Here is an 18448-nt window from a genome sequence, read left to right as displayed (position 1 = left end):
AGAGAGACCCAGAGCAAGAAGCTAATGGCTGTTAGTATTCAAGCTCTAGAAGGAGTGACTGTAACATCACAGCCACCAGATACACCTGCACCTGCACAACTACACTTCCTTACCAATCCTGCACCACCTCAAACACAACCCTATCCCACTTATCACACACAGCCACAGAACCCATACTATCCACAACCACAATATTACCCTCAGTATCCTAATCCACAACCACCATCTTTTCCTTCAGCTCAACCCACACAGCAATCCTTTCACCCACCCTACTCACAAAGGTGCTTTAACTGCAACCAAATGGGACATGTAAGTAGGAACTGTAAGGTGAAGAAGGTAGGATGCCCTAACCAGGGAGTACATGGATATCCCCATAAGGGATATACACAGAGTACAGGAAACCCACTACAGTCACCAGCTCCAATTGTAGCCTTAAATGCTGTATTGGAAAGTGAGAGTCAATGCTAGGGGTCAGGTCATACCTGTAGTCTACAGATAGTCAGGTTAACAGGAAGTTTTAGGGAAGAACCGGTAATGATGGTTGATGTAGCTGGTACTAAATATATTTTTCTTGTAGAAACAGGGGCGACCAGATCAGTGACAAAATCTCCCACTAACTTATAGGTGACCAGCAAGAAAGTACCAGCAATGGGTGTAACGGGTAAAGTGCAACATTATCCTTTAACCAAATCCACAGAGGTCACTATCAGGCCATTGCATACCAGGCATTCTTTCCTCCTGGCAGCAGCGGCTCCTACTAACCTACTGGGAAGGGATTTGTTATGTAAGATGGGATGTGTCATATACTGTACCCCTGATGGTATATTTCTAGATATCCCAGAGAGAGTTGCACACAAGGTGAGGGATATATTGGACACTCCCCAAAGGATAATGTATCACTCTACTGGTTCAGGTAACAATCCATCTCAGGTAGATCAAATGTTATCGCGAATTCCAGATTCACTTTGGACTAAGGATGGACAGGACACTGGATTAATGGCAAATGTAAGTCCAGTAATGGTAAATTTAAAAAGTGGTAGGCAAGCTCCAAAAATTCCCCAGTACCCATTAAAACAGGAGGTAGAATTAGGGGTTTATCCCATAATTGAGCGATTGTTACAGCAGGGAATTTTGGTACGTACAGCAAGTGTAGCCAACAGTCCCATCTTTCCTGTGAAGAAGAGTGGTGGGAGGGGTTATAGGCTGGTACAAGACAATAGAGGTGTTAAAAAGGTAGTAGAGAGCCAATTTCCCGTAGTGCCAAATCCAGCTGTCATTCTTATGCAGATCCCAACAAATGCAACCCATTTCACTGTCATTGATCTCTGTTCTGCTTTCTTCTCTGTACCTCTTCATCCTGACTATCAGTACCTATTCGCTTTTACATACAGGGGTGTACAATAGACATGGACATGATTTCCGCAGGGTTTCATAGACAGCCCCAGTATCTTCTCCCAGGCCTTACACGACTGTTTACAATCTTTTCAACCTGCCAATGGATCTGTTCTAATACAATATGTGGATGATTTATTGCTATGTTCTGACTCGTTTATGTCATGTTTGAATGATATTAAACTTTTATTGCTTCATCTCTCGCAAACAGGACACAAGGTTGCTAAGGACAAACTACAGCCATGCCAGTATAGGGTTAAGTACTTGGGAATGTGGATCCCAGGTTTTTCTGTTTTGGCCCTGCCATTACAGGACGTAGGACCTCATTTAGAGGCGGTCATTAGTTGCAAGCGGTCGCACTGAATCAGGGTGGCCACTTGCATCCTGAACAACCGCCTCCTTGTCAATCGCTAAGCTGTGGGTTAACACCCACAGCTTAACACCCGACCAGGTTGATGGTCACAATGGTGATCACCATCGCGACCATCGGGGCTTACGACCAGACCCTAAGGTTGGGTCTGGGCCTTCGTAAGCCCCAGGGAGCTTTTCTGCTCTGATGGCCAGAAGCACTACCACTTGTCCTTCATAGTATCAGGACAACTCCTAGACCTCCTCTTAATCTGTCCCCCTTTGAAATACTGTTTGGTAAACAACCTTATTTGATTATAAGTCCGCAGGAAGATTTGAAAGGTAACAACGAGGTAACTGTAAGGTATCTTATAACAAAGAGTAAACAGTTGAAACAGCAACAGCAGAAACTGAAATTGTTGTCACATGATATGCCTGAAACAAACTGTCATGATTTTGAACCTGGAGAATATGATCAGAAATTTTTGCATTCAGGTTGTTTGACCAATTGGTGGGAAAGTCCGTATCAGGTGTTATTGACGAGTACCACATCTTTGAAGGTGGTGGAGAGAGATACCTGGGTCCATTCCACTCACTGTAAGAAAATCAACCAACCAGTGGAGAAAAAGGCAGAGACGAGGCAGATAATGTGGACCTGTCGATCGCGAGCTTGTTCCAAGAGAGTTAAAAGGTTGTAGTGAGATATCTGAGCTAAAGAAATTTGCAGATCCTTGCTACAGCAATGGACTGGTCTGCTGTGTTCATTTTTATATTCTCTTCCAGAGTTTTCATCATCCTGGTGTCAAAACTGGATTATTGGCTGAGACAAGATCAGTTTAAAATTGAATCGCAGCGACACCATCTTGCAACTGGCCGCAAGACGCCATTTTGCGAAATGGCCACCTAAGCGCCATTTTAGATAAACTCACACTTTAGTACATGTGGCGATAATACTATTAGCATCATGCGAATGCATCTGTGCCCATCGCCATAGGTTACAGCGATTCACCAAAAGCCCATTTCATTACTTTACGTATTATAAAGGATATATATTTCAGAAATGGCTTTACAGTATGCCAAAATTGCATTAGCTGAATAGATCAAGTGGCCAAGTGACAACTAGCTTGTGTAGATAAGCTTCCTGGACAGTGTCTGCTCTCACTACACGTGGTCCGGCTAGAATACACACATTACATTAGCAGGCTTCCTGCAATGACATGATTTCAAAGACTAGAGTGTCATCTTAGGTCTGTCTCTTGTAGCTGGGCTATTTGCATTTCACACAAGAGACTGGGAGAATAAAGAGTTTTTCTTTTGAAGCCTGGGACAGGTGGGGGGGACTGCTGACAGAGTGGGCATGTGGAACTATCTGGCTCAGCATGTCACACTGCTAAGATGCTCACTTAGTGAGAGTTAAGTGCACCCTTCCTCATACACTCATTAATATGTCTTCAATATCAAACCCCGAATACTCACACATTACATATTCACACATAAGGTTTAATAAGCTTTAAAGTAGATGATTTAAGTTGGTTCAGTTAGTTTAAATTCTGATAAATAAAGATATTTGATAACTAAGGTTCTATACATGTTAAGACAGCCGTGTTTGGTTTCGAACTGATGCGTACTCTTTCAACAGAATTCCGGTACTATCGGTGTGGAGATCGCATGATGCATTCCCAACTTATGGACCGCAGAGACTACAAGCAACAAAATGTATATTTTAGGAACAACTGTTAGGATGCAGCATGGGGATGCAGGAGCGAAAAGACCCTCAGTTGTTAGAGGCTGGGCGAGTCTATTTGAACCAGCCTGTTAAATGCACTGTAACATATGCTTCTACCCTGGGAACCAATGGAATAAGCAAGAAACTTCTCTATTGTCCTGTCTATTCTGGGGGGGTATAAACATGTGTGCTCAAACTAGGGGTGAGCGGGTTCGGATTTCTGAAATCCGAACCCCCCCAAGCCCCCCCGATCCGAGTCCGATCCGAGTCAGGCTCGACTTTTCCCGCCTGACTCGGATTCTGAAATCGAGGCAAAACGTCATCTTCCCGCCTTCCGAGTCTCGCGGGTTTTGGATCCTATATAAGGTACCCACGTCGGCGACATTTTCTCACTCGGCTGTGGACAGTGAAGAGGGAGGGTGGGAGTTAGGGCTGTGTAGTGTAGTGTAGTCTAGTGCTGCTGTTGTCCACTACTTCAAAGTCCATAGGGGCTGGCTGTGTTGTGCTGTGCTGCTGTTGTTAATAGGGGCTGTGTCCACTACTTCAAAGTCCATAGGGGCTGGCTGGACTGTGTTGTGCAGTCAGTTCTCCATAGGGGCTGTGTCCACTCCAAAGTCCTGTGCAGTGTCCCAGTCCTAAAGAGGTGCTGTAGTGTTGTCCAGGGGGTGCTCTGTCCATCAGGGGTGCTCCCCCCAAGTGCTAAAAATATAATATATTTTCTGTGTTTGTGAATTGTGTGCGCAGTAGCCGCACGTGCATCAACAAAGTAGTGCCAAGCGTGCGCCTGTGTCATAAGTAAAGGGCCGGCTGGCTTGACCGTTAAAGGGTGCTGTAACCCCCGAAAGTACACTCCAGTCCAAACCAAAAAAAAATTATTTTCTGTGTTTGTGAATTGTGTGCGCAGTAGCCGCACGTGCATCAACAAAGTAGTGCCAAGCGTGCGCCTGTGTCATAAGTAAAGGGCCAGCTGGCTTGACCGTTAAGGGTGCTGTAACCCCCGAAAGTACACTCCAGTCCAAACCAAAAAAAAAATTATTTTCTGTGTTTGTGAATTGTGTGCGCAGTAGCCGCACGTGCATCAACAAAGTAGTGCCAAGCGTGCGCCTGTGTCATAAGTAAAGGGCCGGCTGGCTTGACCGTTAAGGGTGCTGTAACCCCCGAAAGTACACTCCAGTCCAAACCAAAAAAAAAATTATTTTCTGTGTTTGTGAATTGTGTGCGCAGTAGCCGCACGTGCATCAACACAGTAGTGCCAAGCGTGCGCCTGTGTCATAAGTAAAGGGCCGGCTGGCTTGACCGTTAAGGGTGCTGTAACCCCCGAAAGTACACTCCAGTCCAAACCGAAAAAAAAATTATTTTCTGTGTTTGTGAATTGTGTGCGCAGTAGCCGCACGTGCATCAACAAAGTAGTGCCAAGCGTGCGCCTGTGTCATAAGTAAAGGGCCGGCTGGCTTGACCGTTAAAGGGTGCTGTAAGCCCCGAAAGTACACTCCAGTCCAAACCAAAAAAAAATTATTTTCTGTGTTTGTGAATTGTGTGCGCAGTAGCCGCACGTGCATCAACAAAGTAGTGCCAAGCGTGCGCCTGTGTCATAAGTAAAGGGCCGGCTGGCTTGACCGTTAAGGGTGCTGTAACCCCCGAAAGTACACTCCAGTCCAAACCAAAAAAAAAATTATTTTCTGTGTTTGTGAATTGTGTGCGCAGTAGCCGCACGTGCATCAACAAAGTAGTGCCAAGCGTGCGCCTGTGTCATAAGTAAAGGGCCGGCTGGCTTGACCGTTAAGGGTGCTGTAACCCCCGAAAGTACACTCCAGTCCAAACCAAAAAAAAATTATTTTCTGTGTTTGTGAATTGTGTGCGCAGTAGCCGCACGTGCATCAACAAAGTAGTGCCAAGCGTGCGCCTGTGTCATAAGTAAAGGGCCGGCTGGCTTGACCGTTAAGGGTGCTGTAACCCCCGAAAGTACACTCCAGTCCAAACCAAAAAAAAAATTATTTTCTGTGTTTGTGAATTGTGTGCGCAGTAGCCGCACGTGCATCAACAAAGTAGTGCCAAGCGTGCACCTGTGTCATAAGTAAAGGGCCGGCTGGCTTGACCGTTAAGGGTGCTGTAACCCCCGAAAGTACACTCCAGTCCAAACCAAAAAAAAAATTATTTTCTGTGTTTGTGAATTGTGTGCGCAGTAGCCGCACGTGCATCAACAAAGTAGTGCCAAGCGTGCGCCTGTGTCATAAGTAAAGGGCCGGCTGGCTTGACCGTTAAAGGGTGCTGTAACCCCCAAAGTACACTCCAGTCCAAACCAAAAAAAAAATTATTTTCTGTGTTTGTGAATTGTGTGCGCAGTAGCCGCACGTGCATCAACAAAGTAGTGCCAAGCGTGCGCCTGTGTCATAAGTAAAGGGCCGGCTGGCTTGACCGTTAAAGGGTGCTGTAACCCCCGAAAGTACACTCCAGTCCAAACCAAAAAAAAATTATTTTCTGTGTTTGTGAATTGTGTGCGCAGTAGCCGCACGTGCATCAACAAAGTAGTGCCAAGCGTGCGCCTGTGTCATAAGTAAAGGGCCGGCTGGCTTGACCGTTAAGGGTGCTGTAACCCCCGAAAGTACACTCCAGTCCAAACCAAAAAAAAAATTATTTTCTGTGTTTGTGAATTGTGTGCGCAGTAGCCGCACGTGCATCAACAAAGTAGTGCCAAGCGTGCGCCTGTGTCATAAGTAAAGGGCCGGCTGGCTTGACCGTTAAAGGGTGCTGTAACCCCCGAAAGTACACTCCAGTCCAAACCAAAAAAAAATTATTTTCTGTGTTTGTGAATTGTGTGCGCAGTAGCCGCACGTGCATCAACAAAGTAGTGCCAAGCGTGCGCCTGTGTCATAAGTAAAGGGCCGGCTGGCTTGACCGTTAAGGGTGCTGTAACCCCCGAAAGTACACTCCAGTCCAAACCAAAAAAAAAATTATTTTCTGTGTTTGTGAATTGTGTGCGCAGTAGCCGCACGTGCATCAACAAAGTAGTGCCAAGCGTGCGCCTGTGTCATAAGTAAAGGGCCGGCTGGCTTGACCGTTAAAGGGTGCTGTAACCCCCAAAGTACACTCCAGTCCAAACCAAAAAAAAAATTATTTTCTGTGTTTGTGAATTGTGTGCGCAGTAGCCGCACGTGCATCAACAAAGTAGTGCCAAGCGTGCGCCTGTGTCATAAGTAAAGGGCCGGCTGGCTTGACCGTTAAAGGGTGCTGTAACCCCCGAAAGTACACTCCAGTCCAAACCAAAAAAAAATTATTTTCTGTGTTTGTGAATTGTGTGCGCATTAGCCGCACGTGCATCAACAAAGTAGTGCCAAGCGTGCGCCTGTGTCATAAGTAAAGGGCCGGCTGGCTTGACCGTTAAGGGTGCTGTAACCCCCGAAAGTACACTCCAGTCCAAACCAAAAAAAAAATTATTTTCTGTGTTTGTGAATTGTGTGCGCAGTAGCCGCACGTGCATCAACAAAGTAGTGCCAAGCGTGCGCCTGTGTCATAAGTAAAGGGCCGGCTGGCTTGACCGTTAAAGGGTGCTGTAACCCCCGAAAGTACACTCCAGTCCAAACCAAAAAAAAATTATTTTCTGTGTTTGTGAATTGTGTGCGCAGTAGCCGCACGTGCATCAACAAAGTAGTGCCAAGCGTGCGCCTGTGTCATAAGTAAAGGGCCGGCTGGCTTGACCGTTAAAGGGTGCTGTAACCCCCGAAAGTACACTCCAGTCCAAACCAAAAAAAAATTATTTTCTGTGTTTGTGAATTGTGTGCGCAGTAGCCGCACGTGCATCAACAAAGTAGTGCCAAGCGTGCGCCTGTGTCATAAGTAAAGGGCCGGCTGGCTTGACCGTTAAAGGGTGCTGTAACCCACAAAGTACACTCCAGTCCAAACCCCAAAAAAAATTATTTTCTGTGTTTAGCCGCACGTATATATCAAATCGATATAACATAAATGGAGGACCAAACTTTCTCCGATAAAAATAAAATAGAGAAAGATCAAGAACCACTTCCTCCTAGTGCTGAAGCTGCTGCCACTAGTCATGACATAGACGATAACATGCCATCAACGTCGTCTGCCAAGGCCGATGCCCAATGTCATAGTAGAGGGCACATACAATCCCAAATGGCAAAGTTCAGGAAAATGACCTTGAAAAAGACATTTAAATCAGCTGAAGAGAAACGTAAACTTGCCAATATGCCATTTACGACACGGAGTGGCAAGGAACGGCTAAGGTCGATCCCTAGTATGTTCATGACTAGTGGTTCAGCTTCACATGACGATGGAAGCCCTCCTCCCACTAAAAAAATCAAAAGAGTTAAGCTGGCAAAAGCACAGCGAAGAACTGTGCTTTCTAAGAAGATATCACAAATCCCCAAGGAGAGTCCAAGTGTGGTGGTGGTTGCGATGCCTGACCTTCCCAGCACTGGACGGGAAGAGGTGGCTCTTTCCACCATTTGCACGCCCCCTGCAAGTGCTGAAAGGAGCACCCACAGTCCACTTGCTGATATGCAAATTGAAGATGTCACTGTTGAAGTACAACAGGATGAGGATACTGGTGTAGCTGGCGCTGAGGAGGAAGTTGGCGAGGAGGATTCTGATGGTGATGTGGTTTGTTTAAATCAGGCTCCGGGGGAGACAGTTGTTGTCCGTGGGATGAAAAAGCCCATCACGGTCATGCCTGGGCAGAAGACCAAACATTCCACCTCTTTGGTCTGGCAATATTTCTATCCAAATCCGGACAACAACTGTCTTGCCATATGTACCATATGTAAAGGTGAAATAAGTAGGGGTAGGGACGTCAACCACCTAGGAACATCCTCCCTTATACGGCACCTGCAGCGCGTTCATAAAAAGTTACTGTCAAGTTCAGAAACTTTGGCTAAGACCGTAAGCAGTCCAGGGACACCTAAATCCCGTTGTCCTGTTGTATCCAAGCGCCTGCAAACCACACCGTCAACTCCCTCCTCGTCAATTTCCTCCTTAGTTAGGATCGGAAGTAGTCCTGCAGGCCATGTCACTGGCATGACTGACTCTCCTATCCGGGATTCCTCCGGAGGATCCTGCATTGCTACGCCTACTGCTGCCGCTGCTGCTGTTGCTGCTGCTGGGAGTCGTTCATCATCCCAGAGAGGAAGTAGGAACACCACTACTTTTACTAAACAATTGACCCTCCAACAGTCCTTAGCGAGGAGGATGAAGTACGACAGCAGTCATCCTGAAGCAAAACGTATAACTGAGGCCTTGACTGCTATGTTGGTGTTAGACGTGCGTCCGGTATCCGCCATTAGTGCAGTGGGATTTAGACAATTGATGGAGGTAGTGTGTCCCCGGTTCCAAATCCCGTCTAGATTCCACTTCACTAGGCAGGCGATACCGAGACTGTACAGAAACGTCAGAAAAAGTGTCCTCAGTGTCCTGAAAAATGCCGTTGTACACAATGTCCACTTAACCACGGACATGTGGACAAGTGGAACAGGGCAGACTAAGGACTATATGACTGTGACAGCCCACTGGGTAGATGTATCACCTTACGCAGCAACAGCAGCAGCGTCACCAGTAGCAGCATCTCAGAAATGCCAGCTCGTTACAAGGCAGGCTACGCTGTGTATCACCGGTTTCAGTAAGAGGCACACCGCCGACAACCTCTTAGAGAAACTGAGGGAAATCATCGCCCAGTGGCTTACCCCACTTAGACTCTCCTGGGGATTTGTGATATCTGACAACGCCACCAATATTGTGCGGGCATTACATCTGGGCAAATTCCAGCACGTCCCATGTTTTGCTCACACAATAAACTTGGTGGTGCAGAATTTTCTGAAAAGCGACAGGGGCGTGCAGGAGACGCTTTGGGTGGCCCGAAAAATTTCTGGCCACTTTCGCCATTCAGCGACTGCGTGCCGAAGACTGGAGCGCCAGCAAACACTCTTGAACCTGCCCCGCCATCACCTGAAGCAAGAGGTTGTGACGCGGTGGAACTCAACCCTCTATATGCTTCAGAGGATGGAGGAGCAGCAAAAGGCCATACAAGCCTATACATCCACCTATGACATAGGCAAAGGAGGGGGTATGCACCTGACTCAAGCGCAGTGGAGAATGATTTCCGTGTTGTGCAAGGTTCTCCAGCCCTTCGAACTTGCCACACGTGAAGTCAGTTCAGACACTGCCAGCTTGAGTCAGGTCATTCCCCTCATCAGGCTTTTGCAGAAGCAGCTGGAGAAAGTGAAGGAGGAGCTAAGACGGAGCGATTCCGCTCGGCATGTGGGACTTGTGGATGAAGCCCTTCATTCGCTTTGCCAGGATTCCAGGGTGGTCAATCTGTTGAAATCAGACCACTACGTTTTGGCCACCGTGCTCGATCCTAGGTTTAAAGCCTATGTGGTGTCTCTCTTTCCGGCCGACACAAGCCTGCAGAGGTGCAAAGACCTGCTGGTGAACACACTGTCAGCTGAAGCGGAACGTGACACGTCAACGGCTCCTTCTTCATTTTCTCCTGCAACTGGGGCTGCCAGGAAAAAACTTAGGTATCCTAAGCAACCCGCTGGCGGTGATGCAGGGCAGGCAGGACCAAGTTTGGACATCTGGTCCGGACTGAAGGACCTGGCAACAATTTCTGACATGTCTACTGTCACTGCATATGATACTGTCACCATTGACAGAATGGTGGAGGATTACATCGGTGACAGCATCCAAGTAGGCATGGCAGACAGTCCATACCTGTACTGGCAGGAAAAAGAGGCAATTTGGAGGCCCCTGTACAAACTGGCTCTATTTTACCTGAGTTGCCCCCCCTCCAGTGTGTACTCCAAAAGAGTGTTTAGTGCAGCCGGGAACCTTGTCAGCGAAAGGCGTAGGAGGTTGCTTCCACAGAATGTGGAGAAGATGATGTTCATCAAAATGAATTATCAGCTCTTCCAGGGAGACCAGCCTCCAGAAGGTACAGAGGGACCTGTGGTGGTGGATTCAAGTGGGGACGAGTTAATACTTTGTGAGGATGAGGATGTACACACTGAAGAGGGTGAGGAATCGGTGGATGAGGAGGATGAGGATGACATCTTGCCTCCATAGAGCCAGTTTGTGCAGGGACACATTAATTGCCAGCTTGTTTTGTGGGGGCCCAAACGAACCAATCATTTCAGCCACAGTTGTGTGGCAGACCCTGGCGCTGAAATGATTGGTTTGTTAAAGTGTGCATGTCCTGTTTATACAACATAAGGGTGGGTGGGAGGGCCCAAGGACAATTCCATCTTGCGCCTCTTTTTTTTCTTTGCATTATGTACAGTTTGGGGCCTAGTTTTTCAAACTGCCATCCTGTCTGCCACTGCAGTTTCACGCCTAGATGGGTCACGTGTTTGTGCCGCCCACTCGTGTCGCTTAGCATAGTCATCCAGCTACCTCGGTGCAACGTTTTGGACATAAAAACACTATTGTGAGGTGTGAGGTGTTCAGAATAGACTGGAAATGAGTGGAAATTAAGGTTATTGAGGTTAATAATAGCATAGGAGCAGAAAAACCTACAAATTCTGTGATTTTAGCTGTTTTTATGCTTTTTTTAAAAAAAATACAGATCCAAAACACAAAACCCAGAACCCAAAACACGGAAGGGTGGTTTTGGCAAAACCAATCCAGATCCAAAACACGAAGAAAGATCCAGATCCAAAACCAAAACACAAAACACGAAAAGTGGCCGGTGCACACCCCTAGCTCAAACACTGGGTCTTTAGTCTTCTTGCTGAATGCTGATTGACGGAGGTTTTCTTTCTGAAGGCCGGGAACTGGTCCAGAGGCGCTGCATATGTATACTGTACTTGGGTCTGTATAATTCCTTTGCGCTAAATTGTACACAGATCATAGCGTGTAACTGACTGTACTTTTACTTGAATAATACTTTGTGCTTCGGAACCACATGTTCTGAGTCTGGAGTCTCTATTTAATGTATGACTGCATATGCAAATTAGCGTCATCCTTAGAGTTTATAGGAAGGATTTTAGAAGGTACAGGCAGGGGTATATAGAGGTTCATTTTAATATCGTTACTGGTTTGTTCTGGGTTCTCTGGTTTCTGTGATGGGGGACCGATAGAGGAGATGGGAGCTAATGGCAGTATTGATGGAGTGGAGTTGAGAGGAGGAGTGCTATGCCAATCAGGGGAGTGTCTGACCAATCTTAGTACTGTAATTGTTAAGATATCTGCTATTTTGGATACTTGGAGACAGTGTGAAGGTCTATCGTCTGAGGATTATTGTATGCGTGAGTTCTGTTGGTCTGTAGTCAACGAGAGATGCATCCAACAGTGTCAACCTAAGTATAACCAGTATTGGGGTGGGTATCCTTTAGAGGATTATCACACCATGGTGGGAAAATTTTTTAACCAAACCGACTGTTGGGTGTGCTCTCACGTGCCCCAAGGACAGCATAATGTAGGATTAGTGCAAAACCCATTAAATGTCTCTGAAATTTTAGAATTACAAAAAGGGAAGACACTGGATGGAAAATTTCTTAACACCAAACCACCCCATTTTAAACTCCACCAGTACCAGGCAGATAAAACACTTTTATGTTTAAACGTCGCAAACTCCAATGACCCAGGAACGAGGTGACTGGGAATAACCAGACAATGACCTTCTCACAAAGAGCTGACCATGAGCCTATGAATTATGAACTGTTGCGCAAAATTAGGTCAGGTGGAAGAAACTTCCTGTATAAATACACACTGAGTAATACCAAAGAAATGATCGGTAGAATATCAGAAGGGTACTGTGCTAAAGTTATACAACCAGAAACATGTATTTGCCAGATGGGAGAACCTGAGATAGAATCATTTGTGAGGGAAATGTGTTTGATGATCATGATGCATACTATTCCTTATGTTCTCCCCGATGATGTATATTTTATATGTGGAAGGAAAGCGTACAAGTGGCTCTCTCCGAGTTCCGAAGGTTTGTGTCACCTGGGAAGAGTAGTCCCAGAGCTTATGACCCTTACACATGGTGAAATGCTTGGTATTCATAAAGACACACCCTCGCCATATCTTCACACACAGTATGAACACAGAGACAAAAGAAATATGATACCTGGTGATGTGCATAAAGTTAATTAGTGAGACAACTGTTTTTCAAATTTTGGTAGCACTGGATCCCACCAGGATCTCTCGGGGCACACTAAATTTTAGATATATCCAAGATCTGGCTAAATTAATAGATAATATCACCGAGATGTATGATGACACATTCAGGTATACAGGTAAGGAGTTGCAAGCTTACAAGAAAGAACTGGTTCAACACAGACTAGTGTTAAATTATTTAACAGCTGTCACTGGAGGGTATTGCGTAACTTTGGCCACCCAATTTGGTGTAAAATGTTGCACTTACATTACAAATGATACCAGCGAACCCAAGGAGGTAATAGACCGGAAGATGGATGAAATTCTGCAGTTAAAATGGGAATTTCAAAAGAACCATAATGCTTCAGTGGCTGAAGTAGAGGAGAAGGTAGAGGAATGGGTTTCATGGTTGAACCCAGTGAAATGGTTCTCAAGTCTAGGAGAGTGGGTCCAGGAAATGATTGCGAGTATAGGTAAACTCCTGATCCTCATACTGGTTGTCATCATAGTAATTGGCATATATGTCAGGTGTGTTCCTACTGTGCTGAAATGTGGAAAATGTAAAGATAATGTGAATCAAAGGAATGAAATTATGATAGTGGTCAGTAGTAACAATATGAATACTGAGGTAAATGTAGGACTGCATTACAACCCTAGACTAGAAGGTACCATCGTATAATGTATAAGATTTTGACATGCATGAAATGTGTTATTAAAATGTTATTTTAAAACATCTTAAATAATGTAAGTCCCTATTCCCCCTCAAGACTTCTTTTATAGGATTGGTGCATCCCCACATCTTTCTCATGATCTCCCAAGATGTGTAAGGGTTGTTTTATGTCCCCTCCTAGAGACACATTATTGATGGTTTAAGAACCACCTTGTGCCATCCCATAATATAACATTAAATAATATGTCATAATGTAAGCCTAAATTAATTTTAAAATCAGAGTATGATAGTATGTTGTCAATTATCCGGACTGTCGAAGCCGGATAATTGGCTGAGACAGGATTGGTTTAAAATTAAATCTGCGCTATGCCATTTTGCGAATGGCAATGAGATGCCATTTTGCGACTGGCACCCCAGCGCCAATTTAGTGAATCTCGCCCATTATGAGTACATACTGCGATGCTATTATATAGCGTCGTGAGATTCCCACGCAATAGAAAGAAGTTAAAAGTCCTCACCACATAAATACAGAGTCACTAAAACATATAAAATGGTTATCCCTGCAAAACACATACCATGGTGTACTCCACAAAACACGTAGTCGCACAGCACTAACTAGCATCTTTTCTCAAGTCCCCAATACTTACACACTGCACATTTACATAAAAGGTTCCCTAGCATTAAAGTGTAATATTCAAGGTTTAGTCAGTAATTATTAATGTTGTAAAATAAAGGTTATTTGATATCTAAGGTTTAGTACATGGTAAGCAGACCGTGTTTGGTGTTGTACTGATCCACTGTGTCTCAACAGATTTTCAGTATCATCGGTGAGAAGATCGCAACATGCATCTGCAAACTATGGATAATAGAGAGTTAAAACATTAAAATGTACTCTGTAATGTTATCAGCTTAGATTAGCATGCAGCAGGAAAAGGGACGCAAAGGGCTGTTGGAGGCTGATTTGTTTCCATTCGAATTGACCTATGAACTATACTGTAACAGAAGAACCAGGAAGAAGAACCAATGGAATTATGCCAAACTGTTCTATTGTATTGCCTATCCCTGTAAGAGTATATATGTGGGCTCTCTGAACTCGGAAGCCAGTCTTCTTGCTGTGCTATTGACGGAGGTTTCTATACTGATGCCGGTATCTGGGTCCAGAGCAAGCGCGTATGTAACAACTGTACCTTGGGTCTGTATGATTTATTTGTGCTAATTGTCTTTAGATCACAACGTGTAACCATCTGTTTTTTTATATTGAATAATAACTTTATGTGCTTTGGAACCACACTCAAAGTCTGAAAGCATTTATTTCTTGTGCAACTCATAACGCTAAATAGCGACAATTATTAGAAGGTATAGGCAGGATATTAGAAGGTATAGGCAGGATATTAGAAGGTATAGATAAGTAGGAATCAATAGTATGTGGTACTTTTATATGGCAGGGTAAAAGGCCTTGTATTCGCAGAATTTGTTTGGCTAAATTTTCTATTATGCTTACCTATATTCAAACATTATTGTTTTGCTGCACAGCTTAGCCACATTATGTCTTGGCATCAAAACCCTGGCCCAAAAAAATGGGTGGATATTGAAAGCGATTTGATTGGGGACCAGAGGGTGGGTTTTCTCCCATAGCTTCCTCCATCTGGTCACATCTGAGAACAACCTTGGTGCATGCAGTTCCGTGTGTTAAGGCCACTTTGTGCATTTGGGACAGAGTAAATAAATGATTAGACTTAATCCTGTACCCATACCCCCTGACACCCCTTTGGAGACACCCTCAGTTCCATTTGGGTTGTGTGGGCCCCTATACGTGCTGCTGGGTTGCTGTGGATATCACTAGAATTTTATATGTCTTTGCACCTCGAACTTTTAAGGAATTGTGTCGTAAAGGTGCTATTATCATTCTATATTCCCTATTAGCCTGGGAGACTGAACTGGGTAAGAATCTAGATGATGAAGAGTGGTCAGATGGTTTCTTAGACGTCCATTAATACCAATCTTAAAGATGTTGCTTACAAACTTTATACCAGATGATATATGGTCCCTGAAAAACTTAACTCCATCTACCCAATGACTTCAGACCTTTGCTGGTGTCAGTCTGGACATAAAGGCTCTTACATCCACATATGGTGGGACTGCCCACTGATTTCTACGTATTGGGATGAAGTCTTGTCACTGATAGGCAGTATCTTCAGCTCTGCACCTATTAAAGATCCATTACATGGCTTGTTATGTAGACCATTTCCGATACTTCTAAACCCAATAACAGACTATATGGTCATGTATTTAACGCTAAAATCTTGATTGCTACTATCTGGAAAAAACTAATTTTCCCCCTATTCCTGCACTAATCAATAGAATTTGGTATACCGCTTCCATGGAATATATCACTGCCCTCCTCCATGACAAAATGCCAAAATTGAATGAAGTTTGGACCCCTTGGTATTCTCACTTTAGTAGTATGCTTCCAGGTCTGTTTTGACTCTGATTTTGTATTATCAGAATTATTTAGTTATTTATTTATTTTTTGCTCTATTAAACCTGGTTTTAATTTGTATTTTTTTCTGATACCCTACTGACTCTGCTACCTGGTGCACCCCCCTCCCTTATTTTCTCTTATTCTATACACATTACTGTATTTGCTAGTTGTTACTGGTTTTTACATCTTCACTTTTCAAAACAAAACTCATGAAAACAAAGTAGTTTGATTTTTTTTTTATCTTTATTTATTTTATGGCTGTATGTAATTTTTCCTTTTTTGTTAACCTGATATCTATCTTTAAAAAATAAAGAGATAAAAAAAAAAAACTAGGAACAGAAAAAAAGCTGTACACTAGGAACAGAGAACTGTCTTTGATAAAAAAAAACCCAGTAGGGATTCAAAACATGTCAGTTGGTAGGGTAGAACAGGACCTCTAAAGTTCCATAAAAGTGCTATTTGGTTCATTGACATCCTGAAGCACGGAGCTACCAGAATTGTGGAGCCGATAAACCAAACCTCCAACTCTTTTTTAATACAGTCCAAAATTGATATTAATGTATATTATTTAATGTAGTAAAGTACAAGGCCTTTTCATTACTACCATTTAAATAATCAAGTTACTCAGATTGAACATAAAATATATTTATTCTATTAAAATGTCTAAATAAGATAACGTTGCTAAAATCCAATAAAATAAAATGTTAAACAAACTATGCATTAAAGGGTTTAAACTTTAAACAGAAACACAGGATATACCTTAAAACTAAAGACTATATAAAGTTAAGACTAAAAGAACATGATCATCATAATAAACTGTCGTCTGCTTACACACATCCATCATGCCGACTGTCACTGCTGAAGTGTCAACAAACCATCCTTGGTGGTCTTGCACTGTCTTACCTGGTCCAGGCGGCAGCGGCAGCTTCCGGTGGCCATTTGAGGAGCAGATACGTCTGAGTCATCTGACACCCCAGTGTTTTCATGAGTACACTCCCTCTATCCCATAGCCTAACCCTCCTATTCTGCAGCCTAACCCTAATATCAACATTCTGAGAATGTCGACATCTCATGTGTCGACATTGTGAATATGTTGACATTCTGAGGATGTTGACATAATTCTCATCATAACTTTCAACATTGCTGTTTTGACATTATGAATGTCAATATTGTGAATGTCGACCTTATGACTACACCCTCTTTTTATAACTGCACTACCAAATGCTTTCCTAAAAATATATTTACTACTACTCTACTGTATACGGTAAACCTATGACAAATTGGATTGATTGCAGAAACATAGGATATTTCTTTAATCACCATATTACAATAGACCATAATATATATATATATATATATTCAGTATTATTAATCTATGAAGAATTTGTCCTCAGAAAAATAATTGCCTTAGTCAGATCCTGCTTCATGGATGTATTAAAATCTGATCCAATTATCCTGCTGCAAATTACTATGACTTCACCCAAAATGATCTCTGACTCCACAATCCTAGGAGCTATGCAGTACACACTAAATATGCATGTGACCCCCAGGAGATTGTGGTACATTTCAAAGAGCTCTTAAGCTGGCCATACACCAGACCCACTATCCGCCAAACATCCAACTAGTTGATTGGTTGGAATGAAAATCCGGTAATGCATGGGAGCAACTGACAATAAGCAATCTACTCCTAAATGCAGAAAAACAGATGAAAGCTGTTGTTCAGCCAAGGTTTTTAAATCAAACAGATTTAATGAAGTTGCCTGAATGACCTTTTTCGCGTTTCCTGTTGTTTGGAAGCAAATTGATGATTGTCATTTACTACCATGCATTACCGGATTTTCATTCCAACCATCCAACTAGTTCGATGGTTGGAGGAACGTTGGTCTGGTGTAAGGGTGCAGGCAGCTTCCAGGGGGTATATATTCCATTGCACTGAGTTATTGCATGTTCTGGACTGCATATTACTTTTATCTGCATATTACATGGATCGCAATTGCACCCACGTACGCAGATCGGGCGATTGTTGCATACTGTGCAAGTTTATGCAACACGCTTGCGCGGCAATCGCACTGCGATTATGGACGCACTGGGAAATCCATCGCAGAGCGAGTGACAGGCGTTATCATTTGGGGTGGTGACAGGGGAGTGGTTGCAGAAACACAGACATGCCTGTCCGTTTGAACAGTTTCATGGGCGTGCATAAAATAGCCACTGCGATTGCCTACGCAGCTTGAGCAGAGGCGCCGAGAGGGGGGGGGCGGGTACTAATGGCCCGGGCTGCTGAAGGAGCCTGGTGCCACTCCCCCTCCCTCTTAAATCACAGCAGCCCAACACATGCTGCAGTGTGAGACTGCTCGCAGCCACAGCAGTCTCCTATGCCTGTGGGGGGTGTGATCACGCTGATCACACCCCCCGCGGCTTTGCTCAGGGCTGAGGGGGTTCATACAGCCCCTCTCCCCAGTGCGCCACTACAAAAGTTTTTTTTGTAATAAAAAATTCTAAGGGGGCATGGCCATGGCTCCCACCAATAGGCTACACCCCCTTCTTTCACCTAGGCCCGGCCAGCCTCTCTACACCCCTGAGCTTGAGTACTCATTTCGTGCGACGAAACTTGCAATTTCTGAGACAGGTCAAACCTGCTGTGATTGTGCGTGATGGGCTGATGTTCTCCGATACGCAGGACTGTGAGGTTTTACGGATATGAGAAAGCAGTAGTGGGTGT

This window comes from Taudactylus pleione, unplaced genomic scaffold, assembly GCF_031769625.1.
Source record: "Taudactylus pleione unplaced genomic scaffold, aTauple2 ptg001032l, whole genome shotgun sequence".
Taxonomy (NCBI): Eukaryota; Metazoa; Chordata; class Amphibia; order Anura; family Myobatrachidae; genus Taudactylus; species Taudactylus pleione.
Note: the sequence above shows the minus strand (reverse complement) of the source record.